The sequence below is a fragment of the Sus scrofa genome, chromosome 14, assembly GCF_054392235.1.
Source record: "Sus scrofa isolate SSC_HxYL_T2T_F1_AM1 chromosome 14, Sscrofa_HxYL_maternal_Yorkshire_Landrace_v2.0, whole genome shotgun sequence".
NCBI classification, from domain to species: Eukaryota; Metazoa; Chordata; class Mammalia; order Artiodactyla; family Suidae; genus Sus; species Sus scrofa.
The window spans coordinates 116,652,303-116,670,673 of record NC_139396.1 but is presented as its reverse complement, the minus strand read 5'-3'; positions in this window follow the sequence as shown (position 1 = coordinate 116,670,673).

Genomic DNA, 18,371 nt, shown 5'->3' with positions numbered 1-18,371 from the left:
TTATATATTCTGGAGATTAATCCATTGTCAGTTGCTTCATTTGCAAATATTTTCTCCCACCCTGTAGGTTGTATTTTCTTATTGTTTAGGGATTCCTTTGCTGTACAAAAACTTTTAAGTTTGATTAGATTCCATGAGTTATTTTTGTTTTTATTGTCACTACTCTAGAAGTGGATCTGAGAAGACACTGCTGTGGTTTATGTTAGAAAGTGTTCAGCCTATATTTTCCTCTAAGAGTTTTATAGAATCTGGGCTTATATTTAATACTTTAATCCATTTTGAGTTTATTATTGTGTATGGTAGTAGGAAGTGTTTTAATTTCACTCTTTTACATGTAGCTGTCCAGTTTTCCCCGTACCACTTATTGAAGGGACAATCTTTTCTACATTGTATATTCTTGCCTCCTTTGTCATAGATTAGTTGACTGTGGGTATGTGGGTTTAATTCTGGGCTTTCCATCCTGTTCCACTGATCTGTATGTCTGTTTTTGTTCCAGTACCACACTGTTTTGTTAAATGTAGCTTTGTAGTATAGTCTGAACTCAGGGACCCTGATTCTTCCAGCTCCATTTTTCTTTCTTTGAATGGCTTTTGCTATTCTGGGTCTTTTGCACTTCCAAACAAACTTTAAAACATTTTGTTCTAGTTCTGTGAAAATTGTCCTTGGTAATTTGATAGGGATTGCATTGAATCTGTAAATTGCCTTTGGTAGTATAGTTATCTTGACAATATTGATTCTTCCAACCCAAGAGCATGGTATATCTTTCCACTGTTTGTGTCATCTTTGATTTCTTTCATCAGCTTCATATAGTTTTCAGAGTACAGGTCTTTTAAGTCTTTAGGTAAGATTATTCCTAGGTATTTTATTCTTTTTGATGCAATGGTAAATGGGATTGTTTCCCTAATTTCTCCTTCTGATCTCTTGTTTTAAGTATATAGAAAGAGAGTCAATTTCTTTCTTTTTCTTTTCTTTCCTTTTCTTTTTTTTTTTTGGTCTTTTGTATTTTTAGGGCCACAGTGGTGGCATATGGAGGTTCTCAAGCTAGTGGTCTAATTGGAGTTGTTGCTGCCTGCCTACGCCAGAGCCACAGCAACACCAGATCCAACCTACATCTGCAATCCACACCACAGCTCACGGTAGCACTGGATCCTTAACACACTGAGCAAGGCCAGGGGTCGAACCCTCAACCTCATGGTTCTTAGTCAGATTCATTTCCACTGCACCATGACAGGAACACCCATTCTGTGTAATAATTTAGTATACTGAAAATTTACCAAATTCATCAATGAGCTCAAACAATTTTCTGGTAGTGTCTTTAGGGGATAGCATTATGTATATGCAAAGAGCAATAGTTTTACTTCTTCCTTTCCAATATGGATTCTTTTTTTTTTTTTTCCTCTGATTGCCATGGCTAGGACTTGAAAAACTATGTTGAATAGTAGTGGTGCACGTGGACATCCTTGTCTTGTTCCTGATCTTAGCAGGAATTCTTTCAGCTTTTCACCATTGAGAATGATGTTAGCTGTGGGTTTGTTATATATGGCCTTTAATATGTTGAGATAGGTTCCCTCTATGCCCACTTTCTTTAGGGTTCTTATCAGAAATGGGTGCTGAATTTTGTCAAAGGCTTTTTCTGCATCTATTGAGAGGATCATATGGTTTTTATTCTTTAGTTTGTTAATGTGGTGTATCACACTGATGGATTTGAGGATATTGAAGAACCCTTGCATCCCTGGGATAAATCCCCCTTGATCATGGTGTACAAACCTGGGATTTGGTTTGCTAGTATTTTGTTGAGTATGCTTCATTTATGTTCATCAGAGATATTGGCCTATAATTTTCTTTTTTTGTGGTATTTCCATCTGATTTTGGTATCAGGGTGATGGTGGCCTCAAAGAATGAGTTTCTGAGTGTTCCTTCCTCAGCAATTTTTTTGTAATAGTTTCAAAAGAATAGGCGTTAGCTCTTACCTAAATATTTGATAGAATTCACCTGTGAAGCCATCTGGTCCTGGACTTTTGTTTGTAGGGAGTGTATTTATTGCACACTCAATTTCATTTCTAGTGATTGGACAGTTCAATTGATCTATTTCTTTGATTCAGTTTTGGTGGGCTGTATGTCTCCAGAAATTTGTCTATTTCTTCTAGGTTGTCAAATTTGTTGGCATATAATTCTTCATAGTATTCTTTTATGTTTTTTGTATGTCTGCAGTACCATTGAGATTTCCCCTTTTTAATTTTTTATTTTATTTGAATTCTTTCTCTCCTCTTCTTGGTGAGTCTGGCCAGAAGTTTGTCAATTTTATTTACCCTTTCAAAGAATAATATCTTTGTTTTATTGATTTTTTCTATTTTTTTGAATCACTATTTAGTTGATTTCCTTTCTGATCTTTATGATTTCTTTCCTTGTGATGACTTTAGGTTTTGTTTGTTCTTTTTTTTTCCTGATTCTTTTAGGTGGTGGGTTGTCAATTTGATATTTTTCTTGTTTTTTGAGGAAGGCCTGTATCACTATGAATTTCCTTCTAAGCACTGCTTTTGCAGCATTCCATAGATTTTCTTTGTCTTTTTTTTTTCTTTTCTTTCTTTCTGGTGTTTTTTGTTTTTTGTTTTTTGTTTTTGTTTTTTTTAGGGCTGCACCCTAGGCATATGGAGGTTCCCAGGATAGGGACTGAATCAGAGCTTTAGCTGCCAGCCTATGCCACTGCCACAGGAACACCAGATCCTAGCCATGTCACCATCCTACACCACAATTGACAGCAAGGCCAGATCCTTAACCCATTAAGAAGGGCCAGGGATCAACCTCCATCTTCATGGATGCTAGTCAGATTTTTTCCACTAAGTCACAGTAGGAACTCCCTCCCATAGATTTTGAATAGTTGTGTTTTCATTATCATTTGTTTCAATGTATTTGTTAATTTCCCTTTTGATTTCTCATTGACCTATTGTTTTTTTAATAGTATGTTGTTTAGTCTCTACATAGTTTTTTCTCATTTGTTTTCCTATGGTTGAATTCTACATTCATGCCATTGTGGTCAGAGAAGATACTTGACATAATTTCTATTCCTTTTAAATTTGTTGAGGTTAGTTTTGTGCTCAATATGTGGTCAATCCTTGAGAATGTCCCATGTGCACTTGTAAAAAATATATATTCTGATTTTTTGGGGAGGGGATATAATGTCCTGAAAATGTCAATTAAATCTAAATTTTCTACTGTGTCATTTAGAATCTTTGTTGCCTTATTAATTTTCTGTTTAGGAGATCCGTCCATTGATGTGATTGGCATGTTAAAGCCTCCTACTATTATTGTATACTCATCAATTTATCCCTTTATGTCTGTTAGTATTTGTTGTATGTATTCGGGGGCTCCTATATTAGGGGCATATATATTGACAGGCATAATATCCTCTTCTTTAATAGATCCTTTTATCATTAAATACTGTCCTCTTTATATTTCTTTATGGGCTTCATTTTAAAGTCTATTTTTTCTGATGTGAGTATTGCAACTCTTGCTTTCCTCTCTTTTCAAATTCTTATGAAATATCTTTTTCTATTCTCTTGCTTTCAATTTATATGTGTCCCTTCTCCTAAGGTGAGTCCCCTGCAGGCAACATATTGTAGGCTTTTCTTTTTTTATCCAGTCTGTCACTCTATGACTTTTGATTGGAGCATTTGGTTCATTGACATTTAAAGTAATTATTGATAAATATGATTTATTGCCATTTTAAACCTTCTTTTCCAGTTGATTCTATGCTTCACCTTTGTTACTTCCTTTTTTATATTTTTATTTTTTTGGTTCAATGATTTCCTTTTATTTTACGCTTGTGTCCTCTTCTTTTTAGTTTTTGTGAATGTATTGTTTGGTTTTTATTTTTGGTTGCCATTTTTCAAGTATGTTAACCCCTTCCTATATCAGCTTGCTTTAGCCTGATAGTCACACAGGCTTAAACACATTCTACAAAAAAAAAAAACAAAACAAAAAGTCTAGTTTTTCTTATTTTCCTTTGCAAGATTTTTCAATTTTAATATCCTTTTTTAACATCTTCATGTTTATCTTTTTTCTGTTCCTTGTGTTTATTGTCCCTTTCACAATTTGTTTTTGGTGCTTTATTTTATTTTATTTTTCCTTTTGGTTCTGTACATTTAAGTGACTGCTTCCAATTGTGAATTCTTCCATCCTTTTTCTTCTTACTTCCTTTTCATTTAGAGGAGCCTTTTCAGTATTTCTTTAACAATGAATTTAGTATTGCTTTACTCTTGTAGTTTTTGTTTGTTGGAGAAATTCTTTATTTCTCCTATTTTAAATGCTATCCTTCTGGATAGAATATTCTAGGCTGCAATTTTTTTCCCTTTTAGAACTTTGCCTTTTTCCCTTTTAGAAATTAGATGATAGCCTTATGGGGTTAGCTTATAATTAACCCTTTGTTTTTCTCTTGCTGCCCTTAGAATCCTCTCTTTAACTTTTGCCATTTTTATTATACTATCTCTTGGTGTGGGCCTGTTTGGATTCAACTTGTTTGGGGCCTTATGTGCTTCTTGAATCCTGATATCTGTTTTCTCTAGATTTGGAAACTTTTCAGACATAATTTCTTCAAATATATTTTCTATCCCCCTTTCTTTTCCTTCTCCTTCTGGAATCCCTATTATGCATAGATTGGATCACTTTATATTATCCCATAGATCTCATATTGCTTTCATGTTTTTTCACTTGGTTTTCTGTCTACTGTCCTGATTGGGTGATTTCCATTATTCTGTCTTACATGTCACTAATTCATTCCTCTGCATTATGCATTCTCTTCTTCAGTGTCTTTAACTCAGTTTGTGCCTCTGCAAATGAATTTTCTAATTTTTCTTGGCTCCTCTTTACATTTTTTATTTCCTTTCCAAAGTAATCTGCATTACTGTTTATATCTGCTCTTAATTCCTTCATATTCACTCTTAATTCCTTCAGTTTTTAATTATCTCCTTTTTGAACTTGGTGTGTGTTAGTCTGCAGAGGTCTGTTTCATTGTTTGTTGATTCAGGTGAATTCTCCTGTTCTTTTAATTGGGAATGGTTCCTGAGCTTCTTTGTTTTGCTTATAGTTTTCTTATTCTATGAATTTAGGGAAACCAACTAATGCAGTCTTGGAGGGCTATTTATATGCAAGAGCACCCCTGTGTATTATGAGGGGGGGTTACTATTTATTTTTGGCATGGGAGTTTGGATATTTGCTGTCTCTTTCCTCAGTGTGAGGAGGCTGTTAACTCCTTGATAGGGTGCTGCATGTGTTTCCAGGGAGATGGAGGCAATGGGCAGGGCTAGTAGTCAGTGCCTGTTTGCTGGGCTTTTGACAGTAGGAAGAACAGGTGGGAAGGTGGAGCAGGCTGCTCCTAGTTGCAGAGCCCTGGGAAGTGGTAATGGGCCTCAGGAAGGTTTAGGTGGTGTCCAGAGTATTTGTCAGTGGCAGCAGCAGGGCATGTGCTTTCCCAGGGAAGTGAGAGCAACAAGGGTGGTGCTCAGTTGCAATGCCCTCCTCTGTGCACCCCTTTGAGGTGAATGGGGCCAGAAGTGGTGCCTGTTCCTGGACCCCTAATGAGGTGGGCCACACCCACATCTGGAGTCAAAATAACTGCAATGGTTTGCCCCCTACACCTGTAGACCATGCAAGAAGCACCCCATCCCACTTAGCCCATGAAGGAGATGCCACTACCTGTAGCCAGCACAAGAGGGGCCAGTGCCAGTGCCGTAGGTGCCTCACCACCTGTTGCCCCACCCTCCGAGAGTCCATGCACGTGCAGAGAAAGAAATTCCAATGGTGGTCCACCCCTTCTCCTCCTGCCCTCCCCAACAATGGCACTTTGCTTCTCCTGCAGGCCCAGACCTCCTCCCAGTTTCCCTCAGCTGTGGTGTTCCACTCCTCAGCCCTTAGGGCTCCGCTCTCTAGCTCCTTCAGTCTATCTCTGCACTCCTAGTCCAAGTCCTCTTCCTGGATCTGATCTGTGCAGCCTGAGTCTCAGCACCCATCCCCCACCCAAGCATCTCAAGTTATGACGTCCAGCGGCAGTGGTACTACCGATTGTCTTTGCAGCTCTCTCTCTGCTTTGCCCTCTTCAGTCCAGCTGCTGCACTTTCTTCTGCAGCCTTGAGGTCCCTCCATCTCAGTTGATCTTCCCATCAGATAGGTGGCTTCCCTGGTTGTGGGTTCCTTTCCTTTTCCACAGCTCCCTCTCAGGAGCACTGGTTCATCCTGATTCCTTTCTCTCTCTTTTATTTTTTTTCCTTTTGTTCTACACAATTATGTGGAGGGTTTCTTGCCTTTTTTGGAGGTTTAAGGTCTTCTGCCAGTGTTCAGTGTTCTGTTTAAATCATTCTACATGTAGATAGTTTTTTGGGTTTTTTTTTTTATGTGTTCATGGGAGAAAGTGAGCACCACATCTTACTCCTTCATCTTAATCCCACCCCTGATGTGCCATTTTGATGTCACAATTGAATTGTCATATTTAATTGCTATAGTTAACAACACACTCACAACATTCTCAAAACTTGAGAAAACAGTTGGCTCATGAGAGGTGATGTTAGTTCCAGGTCACTAGTGGATATCATTTATACAGGGACTGCTTATATATTTTAGCAAATACTGCAAAATTTAGAAAGAAGTGACACAGATACTATTCTACCATGTATTAATAATATTCTTAGGTCAAATTCTGAAGATAAGGATAAATATGGAGATTATATCTCTGAATAGACAATAAATTCCTTATCTAGAAGTTACTCCTTAATTTTTAAATTTTTCCAGATTTAGCATGTCAGATTCTGTGCATTAATTTGGTATATAAATAATATAAAATTATTCAGTAGGAAGGGGGGCTTATACCACTTTGAAGATTTCTTCTCCAGCTACATACTTTTTGTACACATTCTGCATTTCAAAATCATGCATGTTTTATGTGGGATGTTATAAATTTATCAAGAATTCAGGACTGGGCTAGAGCAACACAGTGTATATTAATGAAAGCAAGCTAATAATTTTGAACTTCTTCAAATTAATATTTATTTAAAATGTTTAATAGGTATCTAGAAGAGAAGCTGAGTTCCTTTTGGGAAAAAGTGTAGAGAGAAAAGACTTCTACTATTAACACCTAGAGTCAAAGTAGCATCATTTTATCTGGAGCAATTCAGCTACAGATCATACTTGAAACCCAATTCAATGAAATAAACCTTAGCACATATTCAACATAATTCACCTTAATAGAAGACAATTTAGCTACACTTTGTTTTCATATAAGTAAACTTGTTTTAAATCTCTAACCAGGGCAGATTATTCAAAAATACCTTTAAAACTAGAATAAAACGCTTCTCAAGTAAACTTTTCTTACCACCATCATAGCCTGTATATAATATCCTGTGATGTTTTAGGACACTTCATATACTGTCACACTAGTAAGCAGCACAACCAGTATCCTCAATATTAAGACTCTGTTTTAACATTTCCTTATATCCTGTGCAGGTGGAGAACACTGGCAAACCCAAACAATTTATTTTACAGAGAAAGGAACTGGTTTGATAAATGTGAACCTTGTTTTTCCAAATGAAACCACAATAACCAGCAAGCAGAATATATGACAAAACTTAGTAACACATCTAGGATTTAAAGAAGAAATTCTGAGGAACAATTATTTTAACTGTGTGGATATATGAAATTAAGAGTAACCAAAAAATAACTAAAAACTATTAAGGCTGATTTATTCACCAGGTCTTTGCCAGTAAATGAGAGATACAGTTATCTTTCCAGATAAGAGAGTGTTTTATATTCAAATTGAACTTTCTGGCTATTTCATGATTTGTAAAATTTAGTAGTCATTTCTTGTAGAACTTCATAATTTGCACATTTTATGCTCAACTACTTGATTTCTGCTTGGTGATAATCTTATCAATTTTAGGAAAATTAATATATATTTTGATTTTTTTATATTTATATTCCATCTTATTTAATAAAAAGCAATTTTCCAGATCAGTTATTAATCAACCTCTGACATTTTGAAAGTAATGAATGTGAATTTTTTCAGCCCTTCATGAAGAGCTAGTTCTTAGATTCGTCTGAAATGTAATTCAAGTTGTTTAGGGTCTATCAGTATCCCATCCTTCATATATTAAATATTATTTTTAAGTTTAATTTACATGATTATGTGAAATTATTTCTGACCTTAAATGTGTTAATAATTGAAATTGTTAAAACCAACTAAGGATTATGAGTCACAAATTCTATACAGATGTTAGCATCTATATTATCAAAAGACTAAAATAGGTATTTCATGTTCAATATTGAAGTCTCCTACTGTACTGAAAACTTATTCAATTTGGTAGGAGTTGGGGTTGAGCTCAGACAGATACTTATAGAAGGATATCTAAATCATAAAATCAAGCTTGAATTATTTGCCAGATCTTGGAGGAATAAAATTAATCTGTAAATTATCACTCAAAAAAATATCTGGTATTTAAACAAACAAAAACAAGCAAATAAGTAACAGTTGATAAAGATGTAAAAGAATCTTACATCTTTGTCAATATGTGAAAATGTACAATGATTTTTTAAAAACAGGGTTTTAAAACTAAAAGATGAAAAATTTCCTGGCAGAGATGTTCATTTTGGGCTTACTAATGATTTATGCATATTTAGTTTAGTAATTAACATATATTTGGGGAAAATTGAACTACTCTTATTTAGTAGCATCAGGGGAAAAAAATCATGAAAACATTTTGACATGGCATATAAGTTCTTTCCAATCTAAAATCTGTCCAATATTCTGAATAAATACTAAACAAAATTTCCCGTTTTGACTGCATGTCTAAGAGGATCAAGAAAGTATTCCTGTGTCTTAGATATAATATCATTTCAGATAGAAATTTTTATCAATCTCCTTTGAAAAGTATACTAATTGTATCTATGCATTAGTACTGATTCTCAAGGCAGAGCATTCCTTGAAAGCTAAGACTGTCAGTTTCTCTCAAGGCTCCCAATTCAGCTCATAGTGCAATAATTGGCAAATGATAGACAATCCATAAACAAGGCTTGAGTGATGCATGAAACTGCTGTTCAATAAAGAATTTTTTGGTCTTTGATGATTGCTTGATCTATTGTTTAAGGCATACGTGTTTGACTGTGAGAAGCTATAAACCCAACAAATACTGGCTTCAAGTGAACAGCTTACTTTTCTTATTTATTGGCAGTCCAGTGTAGTGGGATGATCCCACAATCTCATTAGGGATCTAGGCTCTTTCAAGTTTATACTTGGCAACCTTTAGCCTGTGGCACTTCCACTCAAGCTTATAAGAGGGTTCTGACATCACTAGCAATTAAGCCTGTACTCTAGGCAGGAGAAAGCTGAAGATTAACGTTAAAAAAAAAAAAAAAAAAAAAGCAGGAGCAAGTTGAAATTATTCAGTCTTCTAGACATTGTATGCTTTGGGCAAAAATACTGGACACTGCAACAAAATTACATCCCTAACTACTTTGTTTTAAATCTTGGTAATTCTTCACAATCTATTTTATAGGCATGCTATTTCAAGAAATGCCCCTTAGAGAGATTAGGCCTTTCCAAGGATTCCACTGACTTACATTTATTTGTCTTTCAGAAAAGTGAGTTTCTTCCAAATTTGATTATTTTTTTAAATGATAGCTTTATTCAGATACAGTTCATAAATAATAAAGTTCACCCACTTAAAGTATATAATTCAGTGAGCTTTTGCTTATATATTCACAAATTTTTGAAATCATCACCACTATCCAATTTTGTTTTTTTGTCTGTTTGTTTGTTTTTTACTACTCAAATGAATTTATCACATCTGTAGTTGTATAATAATCATAACAATCTGATTTCACAGGATTTCCACCCCACAACCCCAACACATCCTTCCACCCCCCAAACTGGCTCCTCCAGAGACCATAAGTTTTTCAATGTTTGTGAGTCAGCATCTGTTCTGCAAAGAAGTTCAGTCTGTCCTTTTTTCAGATTCCACATGTCAGTGAAAGCATTTAATGTTGGTGTCTCATTGTCTGACTGACTTCACCTAGCGTGATAATTTCTAGGTCCATCCATGTTGCTAAAAATGACAGGATTTCCTTCCTTTTAATGGCTGGGTAATATTCCATTGTGTATATGTACCACACCTTCTTGATCCACTCCTCTGCTGATGGACACTTAGGTGGTCTCCATGTTTTGGCTATTGAAAATAGTGCTGCAGCAAACTACATGTGAGTACATGTGCCTTTGCGAGTCATGGTTTTCTCTGAATAGATGCCCAGGAGTGGGATTGCTGAATCAAATTGTAGCTCTATTTTTAGTTTTCTGAGGAATCTCCATACCGCTTTCCACAGTGGTTGCACCAATTTATATTTCCACCAACAGTGTTGTAGGGTTCCTTTTTCTCCACACCCTCTCCAGCACTTGTTGTTTGTAGACTTTCTGATGATGGCCATTCTGGCTGGTGTAAGGTGGTATCTCAGAGTGGTTTTGATTTGCATTTCTCTAATAATGAGTGACATTGAACATCTTTTCATGTGTTTTTTGGCCATCTGTATGTCTTCTTTGGAGAACTCTCCGTTTAGATCTTCTGCCCATTTTTTGTTGGGGTTGCTTGTTTTTTTGGTATGGAGCTGCAGACGGTGTTTAAAAATTTTGGAGATTAATCCCTTGTCCATTGATTCATTTGCAAAGATTTTCTCCCATTCTCTGGGTTGTCTTTTCATGTTGTTTAGGGTTTCCTTTCCTGTACAGAAACTTTGAAGTTTGATTAGGTCCCATTTGTTTATTTTTGTTTTTATTGTCATTACTCTAAGAGGTGGATCTGAGAAGATGTTGCTGTCATTTACGTCAGAGAGTGTTTGGCTTATGTTTTCCTCTAAGAGTTTTATAGTGTCTGGTCATATATATATAGGTCTTCAATCCATTTGGAATTTATTTTTGTGTATGGTGTTAGGGTGTGTTCTAATTTCATTCTTTTCCATGTGACTGTCCAGTTTTCCCAGCACCACTTATTGAACAAGCTGTCCTTTCTCCATTGTATATTCTTGCCTCCTTTGTCATAGATGAGTTGGCTGTAGGTGCGTGGGTTCCACTGATCTATATTTCTGTCTTTGTGCCAGTAGCATACAATTTTGATGATTGTTGCTTTGTAGTATAGTCTGAAGTCCAAGAGCAGGATTCCTCCAGCTCCATTTTTCTTTTTCAGGATGGCTTTGGCTATTCTGGGTCTTTTGTGCTTCCAAACAAACTTTAAAATATTTTGCTCAAGTTCTGTGAAAAATGTCCTTAGTAAGTTGATAGGGATTGCATTGAATCTGTAGATTGCCTTAGGTAGTATAGTCATTTTGATAATATTAACTCTTCCAATCCGGGAACATGGTCTGTCTTTCCATCTGTTTGTGTCATCCTGGATTTCTTTCATCAGTGGCTTGTAGTTTTCAGAGTACAGGTCTTTTGTACCTTTAATAGGTTTACTCCTAGGTATTTTATTCTTCTGAATGTGATGGTAAACAGGATTGCTTCCCTAATTTCTTTTTATGCTCTTTCATTGTTAGTGTATAGACATGGCATTGATTTCTGTGTATTAATTTTGTATCCTGCAACTTTGCCAAATTCATGGATGAGCTCTAACAGTTTTCTAGTCTTCAGGATCCTCTAGGTATATTATCATGTCATCTGCAAATAGGGATAGTTTTTCTTCTTCCTTTCCATTTTGGATTCCTTTTATTTCTTTTACTTCTCTGATTGCTGTGGCTAGGACTTCCAGAACTATGTTGAAGAGTAGTGGCGAGAACAGACATCCTTGTCCTGTTCCTGATCTCAGCGGGAATTCTTTCAGCTTTTCACCATTGAGAATGAGGTTTGCTGTGGGTTTGTCATGTATGGCCTTTATCATGTTGAGGTAGGTTCCAGCTCTGCCCACTTTCTGAAGGGTTTTTATCAGAAATGGGTGTTGGATTTTGTCAAAGGCTTTTTCGGCATCTATTGAGAGGATCATATGGTTTTGATTCTTCAGTTTGTTAATGTGGTATATCACACTGATGGATTTGCAGATATTGAAGAATGCTTGCATCCCTGGGATAAATCCCAGTGGATCATGATGTACAGTCCTTTCAATGTATTGTTGGACGCGATTTGCTAGTATTTTGTTGAAGGTTTTTGCATCGATGTTTATCAGTGAAATTGGCCTCTAGTTTTCTTTTTTTGTGGTATCTTTGTCTGGTTTTGGTATCAGGGTGATGGTGGCCTCATAGAATGAGTTTTGGAGTATCCCTTCCTCTGCAATTTTTAAAAATAGTTTCAGAAGGAGAGGTGTTAACTCTTCTCTAAATGTTTGATAGAATTTGCCTGTGAAGCCATCTAGTCCTGGATTTTTTGTTTGTTGGAAATTTTTTAATCACAGTTTCAATTTCTGTTCTTGTGATGGGTCCATTCATCTTTTCTATTTCACCTTGGTTTAGTCTTGGAAGGTTGTACTTTTCTAAGGATTTGTCCATTTCTTCTAGGTTTTCCATTTTATGGCGTAGAGTTGCATATAGTAGTCTCTTATGATCCTTTGTACTTCTGTGATGTCTGTTGTTACTTCTCCTTTTTCATTTCTAATTTTATTGATTTGAGTCCTCTATTTTGCTTGATAAGTCTGGCTAAGGGTTTATCAATTTTGTTGATCTTTTCAAAAAACTGGCTTTTTGTTTCATTGATCTTTTCTATGGTTTTCTTTGTATTTCATTGATTTCTGCTCTGATCTTTATGATTTCTCTACTTCTACTAACTTTAGGTCTTGTCTGTTCTTCTGTCTTGAGCAGCTTTAGATGTAAAGTTAGCTTGTTTATTTGAGTTTTTTCTTGTTTCCTGAGGTAGGTTTGTATTACTATAAACTTTCCTCTTAGAACTGCTTTTGCTGTATCCCATAGGTTTTGGAGTGTTGTTTCTTTGTTGTCATTTGCTGCTAGGTATTTTTTAATTTCCTCTTTGATTTCTTCAGTGATCCATTGGTTGTTTAGTAGCATGTTGTTTAGTCTCCACGTGTTTGTGTTTTTTGCAGTTTTTTTCTTGTTTTTTCCAGTCGCATAGCGTTGTGGTCGGAAAAGATGCTTGATATGATTTCAATTTTCTTAAAGTTACCATGGTTGGACTTGTAGCCCACGATGTGATCAATCTTAGAGAATGTTCCATGTGCACTTGTGAAGAATGTGTATTCTGTTGTTTTTGGTTGGAATGTCCTATAAATATCTATTAAGCCCATCTGGTTTAATGCTTCATTCAGGGCCTGTGTTTCCTTATTGATTTTCTGTCTGGATGATCTGTCCATTGCTGTAAGTGGGGTGTTAAATTCCCCCACTATAACTGTGTTATTGTCAATTTCTCCTTTTAAGGTTGTTAGCAGTTGCCTTATATATTGTGGTGAACCTATGTTGGGTGCGTAGATATTTAAAATTGTTATATCTTCTTCTTGGATTGATCCTTTGATCATTATGTAATGTCCTTCCTTGTCTCTTACAATGTTTTTTATTTTTTTTGTTTTTTATTTTAAAGTTTATTTTTTCTGATATGAGTATTGCTACTCCAGCTTTCTTTTGATCCCCATTTGTGTGAAATATTTTCTTCCATCCTCTCATTTTCAATTTGTGTGTGCCCCTAGAAGTGAAGTGGGTCTCTTGAAGAGAGCACACATATGGGTCTTGTTTCTGTATCCATTCAGCCAGTCTATGTCTTTTGGTTGGGGCATTTAGTCCATTAACATTTAAGGTAATTATTGATATGTATGTTCTTATTGCCATTTTATTAATTGCTTTGGATTTGTTTTTGTTGCTCTTTTTTCTTTCCTTCTTTTCTTGTTTTCTGCCTATAGAAGTTCCATTAATATTTGTTGTAAGGCTGGTTTAGTGTTGCTGAATTCTCTCTCAGCTTTTGCTTCTCTGTGAAGCTTTTGCTTTCTCCTTCAAATCTGAATAAGAGCCTTGCTGGGTAGAATAATCTTGGTTGGAGGTCTTTTCCTTTCATCACATGAAGTATATCATGCCACTCCCTTCTGGACTGCAGAGTTTCTGCTGAAAAACCTGCTGATAACCTTATTGGGGTTCTCTTGTATATTACTTGTTTCTTTTCCCTAGCTGCTTTCCAGATTTTCTCTTTGTCTTTAATTTTGGTCAGTTTGATTAATATGTGTCTCGGGGTGTTCCTCCTTGGGTTTATTTTATATGGTACTCGTCATGCTTCCTGGATTTGAGTGAGTGATTCCTTTCCCATGTGAGGGAAATTTTCCGCTATTATCTCTTGGAATATTTTTTCTGTCCCCTTCTCTCTCTCTTCTCCTTCTGGCACCCCTATAATATGGATGTTGGTGCATTTAACATTGTCCCAGAGTTCTCTGAGACTCTCCATTTGTTTTCAATCTTTTTTCTCTTTTCTGTTCCAAATCCGTAATTTCTGCTAATCTGTCCTCCACCTCGCTTTTTTGTTCTTCTGCTTTCTGTATTCTACTGTTAGATGCTTCTCGTGAATTTTTTATTTCAGTTATTGTATTTTGTATCTCTTCTTCTGTAAGTTTTATATCTTGTATCTCTTTGCTCAGTGTTTCCTATAACATCCATCTTTGCCTCCAGTTTATTTCCAGTGTCTGGCATCATCTTCATCATCAACAGTCTAAAGTCTTTTTCCTGGAGGCTAAGAATCTCCTCATTGCTTAGCTGATTTTCTGGGGGTTTTCCTTTCTCCCTCATCCAAGTTATAGTTCTCTGTTTTCATTTTTATAGGCTTTTGGTGTGGTGACCTTTTTACAGAGAGCAGAATTGTAGCATCTGTTACTTCTGATGTCTATGCCCCTGTGGCTGAAGTTGGTACAGGGGCTTGCTGTGGGCTTCCTGATGGGAGGGGCTGATGCCTGCCCACTGGTAGGTGGAGCCAATTCTAATCCCTCTGGTGGGTTGGGCTTAGTCTCTGGATGGGATTACAGGCAGCTGTGTGCCTGAGGGGCCTTTAGGTAGCCTGTTTGCTGAGGGGGGTGCCATGATCCCACCTGGATTGTTGTTTGCCCTGGGGCTTCTCAGCAGCTGACTGATGGGTGGGGTCAGATTCTCCCAAAATGGCTACCTCCAGAGAAAGCCACGGCTACTGAGTATTCCCAAGAGCTTTGCTTTCAATGTCCTTCCCTCACAACAAGCGACATTCACCCCTGTTTTCCCAGGAGGTCCTCCAAGACCTGAAGACCTGCAGTCAGGTTTGACCCAGATTCCTATGGCGACTTTGCTTTGCCCTGGGACCTAGTGAAAGTCTGTGTCCACCTTTTAAGAATGGGGTCTCCATTTCCCCCCATCCCATGGAGCTACTGCACATAAGCCCCACTGGCCTTCAATTCCAGATGCTCCAGGGGCTCTTTCTCCCAGTGCCAGATCCCCACACGTGAGAGTCTGATGTACGGCTCAGAACTCTCACTCCTGTAGGTGAGTCTCTGTGAACCAGTTAGTTTCCAGTATGTGGAGCTTCCTACCCAGGAGGTATGGGGTTGTTTATATCACAAAATTGCCAGTCCTACCTCTTGATGTGGCCTCCTCTTTGTCTTCTCGTGTAGGATATCTTTTTTAAGGTTTCTGGTGCATTTGGGTGAAGAATGCTCAGTCTTTAGTTGTGAATTTTGTTGTTTTTAGGAGATAAGTTGAGCTCCAGTATTTCTATTCCACCATCTCAACCCTGTCCCTTTTCCATCGCTGCACAGCTGTCGACTCCAGCAGCCGCCATCTTAATGCCCAAATTTGATTATTTTGAAACTCGTTTTCATAACCTTGCCTCCTCCATCTTTCACTCATGCTTCATCCTTTTCAGGGAAACTCTTAATCTTCCCATAAATACCTACTCATCCATGAAATTTAAAGCAAAGATTTTCTGGAGTTCTTGCTGTGGTACAGTGAGTTAAGAATCAATTGTAGTGTCTCAGGTCTGTGGTTATGTGGATTCGATTCCCGGCTTGGTGCAGTGGATTAAAGGATCTGGCATTGCTGCAGCTGAAGACTAGGTTGGAGCTGTGGCTTGGATTCAATCCCTGGCCCAGAAACTTTCATATGCTGCAGATCTTAGTCTCTTTATGATCAGGTTACTTCATTCTGGTTGTAATAATTGTATCCTTCTATCAAAACTTGGCCATTATGGAAATGTGGCTATTATTCTCTCTTCTCTGACTTGAATTTAATTTGTAAATAGAGGTGATATATACACATATAAACACACATGTACTCTACATATATATATGTTTTTTTGTAAATATATGGTATGATAATTATTCAATAAGACAATGCATGAGATGTATTTAGCACTGAATACCTCAGGAAGGTCTCAGTAAATGGTTATTATAATTATTATTAGAGTATAATATGTGGTAGTGCATTGAATTTCTTTCTTAATCTGTTTTTCTGTGAAAGTTTTAGAGAACTTAACATTCACATCCAGCACTTTATTCATCGTATAGCACATAGTAGGGACTCAAGCACTACTTTTGAGGGAATAGATAAATGCATGTATTAATTCTTCACAGAGTGTCTGTTTGTAGGAAAATGTGAATGTGTGATTTTGGAAAACTCCTCGAATTAATTCTTCTACAATGTTTGTATGTCCTGAGTTACAGTTAAATTAATAATGTCTGCCACCATAGAGTCAGCTCAGGTATTAAGTCTTTATCAGAGTACATAGCCCTTAAATAGAAAACTTTACATGAGTGAAAAGGTCTCATATTTTTTTGAACCAAAGTAATATTTTCTAGAAAGCACATCATCCCATAGAATATGAGGAACAGTTCCAATAAAGGAAACATAAAATATTTTGGTGGGAACATTTCTTCTTTTTTTAGGGCCTCAGTCACAGTATTTGAGGGTTCCCAGGCTAGAAGTTGAGCAAGAGCTGAAGCTGCCAGCCTACACTATGGGAGCTGAGCTGTGTCTGTGATCTATACCACAGCTCACAGCAATGCCGGATCCTTAACCCATTGAATGAGTTCACGGATCACACCTGCATCCTCATGGATGCTAGTCAGATATGTTTCCACTGAGCCAAGGTGGGAACTCCTGGCAGGAACATTTTGAAAGCTGTCAAGTAATAGTGTAAATAAATAGTGTACAATTTTAAAAACATGTTAATAAAAACTGCCATGGGCCTCACTTTTGGCTGAGTTAACAAGGTAACAGACCTCCACAATTCCCACAATAGAGGTGTGATGTGTTCACATCAGAGCATAACACAGCTCCTCTGAGAAAGAGTTTGCAAACTTACATGACCAACCACCTCAGACTTGTGAAAGAGCTTGGGAGGGCTAGTAGTTGGGAATTAGAAGATATGTTTTGCAAAGCTGCGTCTGTATGCTGTGAATCTGCCCCCATCCCTCCAATCCATGGGAAGATTGGAGTGTGTCTTCCCCATTACAAAAATCTCAGAAAAGCCTTGTCAGTAGGACCACCAGGAGATGTTATATGTATACCTTGAAAGTTGGTGACATTCAGAATGGATATCTGGCACACTTCAATGAAATAAAGCAATGAATGACTGCAACTGGTTGGCTCTTCTGACAGCATAGAAAAGAGAAGATGTCATTGCTTGGGTGAAAGCTGTTATCAAGCATATGTAATGGTGAATAATGTGCAAGTGTGTCTAATATGACCCACCGTAACAGAGAAAGAGAGATAGAGAAAGAGACTATGTGGAACTACTTAAAACAGGAGGGCCAGATGAGAATACTTTCAGGAGAAAGATGTTAGGAATGCTACATTGTGAGTTTTCCAGGTGGCAGTTTTAAGTATTTAGTTATTGGATATGCATTCAGTACATTAAGGTAATGACCCTTTTCAGCTAGGAGATCTTCAGCAACGAAGAGAGGCTTTCCCAAGAGCACACATATCGCATATGTACTATAAGAGAGAAGGTTTCAGCTTTATATCATTCCAGAAAGCATCAAGAGGAGATTACTGCCTATTTAACACTAGAGGAAGAGTAGAAACTCTAGGCAGGAAAATAGAGAAGAAGCTGATCCTTAGCTCCATTCCCTCTACTAGTGCATCAGCCAGACTGAAATAAACCCATGGATGAGCAGAAAAAAGTTAAAACATACATGACTAACAGTTAATTATCAGGATAAAATAGTGTGGGGAGTCTAAAATGAATGAAGTTTTTTTCTCCTTTTTTTTTTCCTTTTTTTCTTTTTTTGCTTTTTAGGGTCATACTTGTGGATGTTCCCAGGCTAGGAGTCTAATTAGAGCTACACCTACCAGCCTACACCACAGCCACAGCAACACTGGATCCTTAACCCACTGAGCGAGGCCAGGGATCAAAACCTCATCCTAGTTGGGTTTGTTAACCACTGAGTCACAAAGGGAACTCCTGA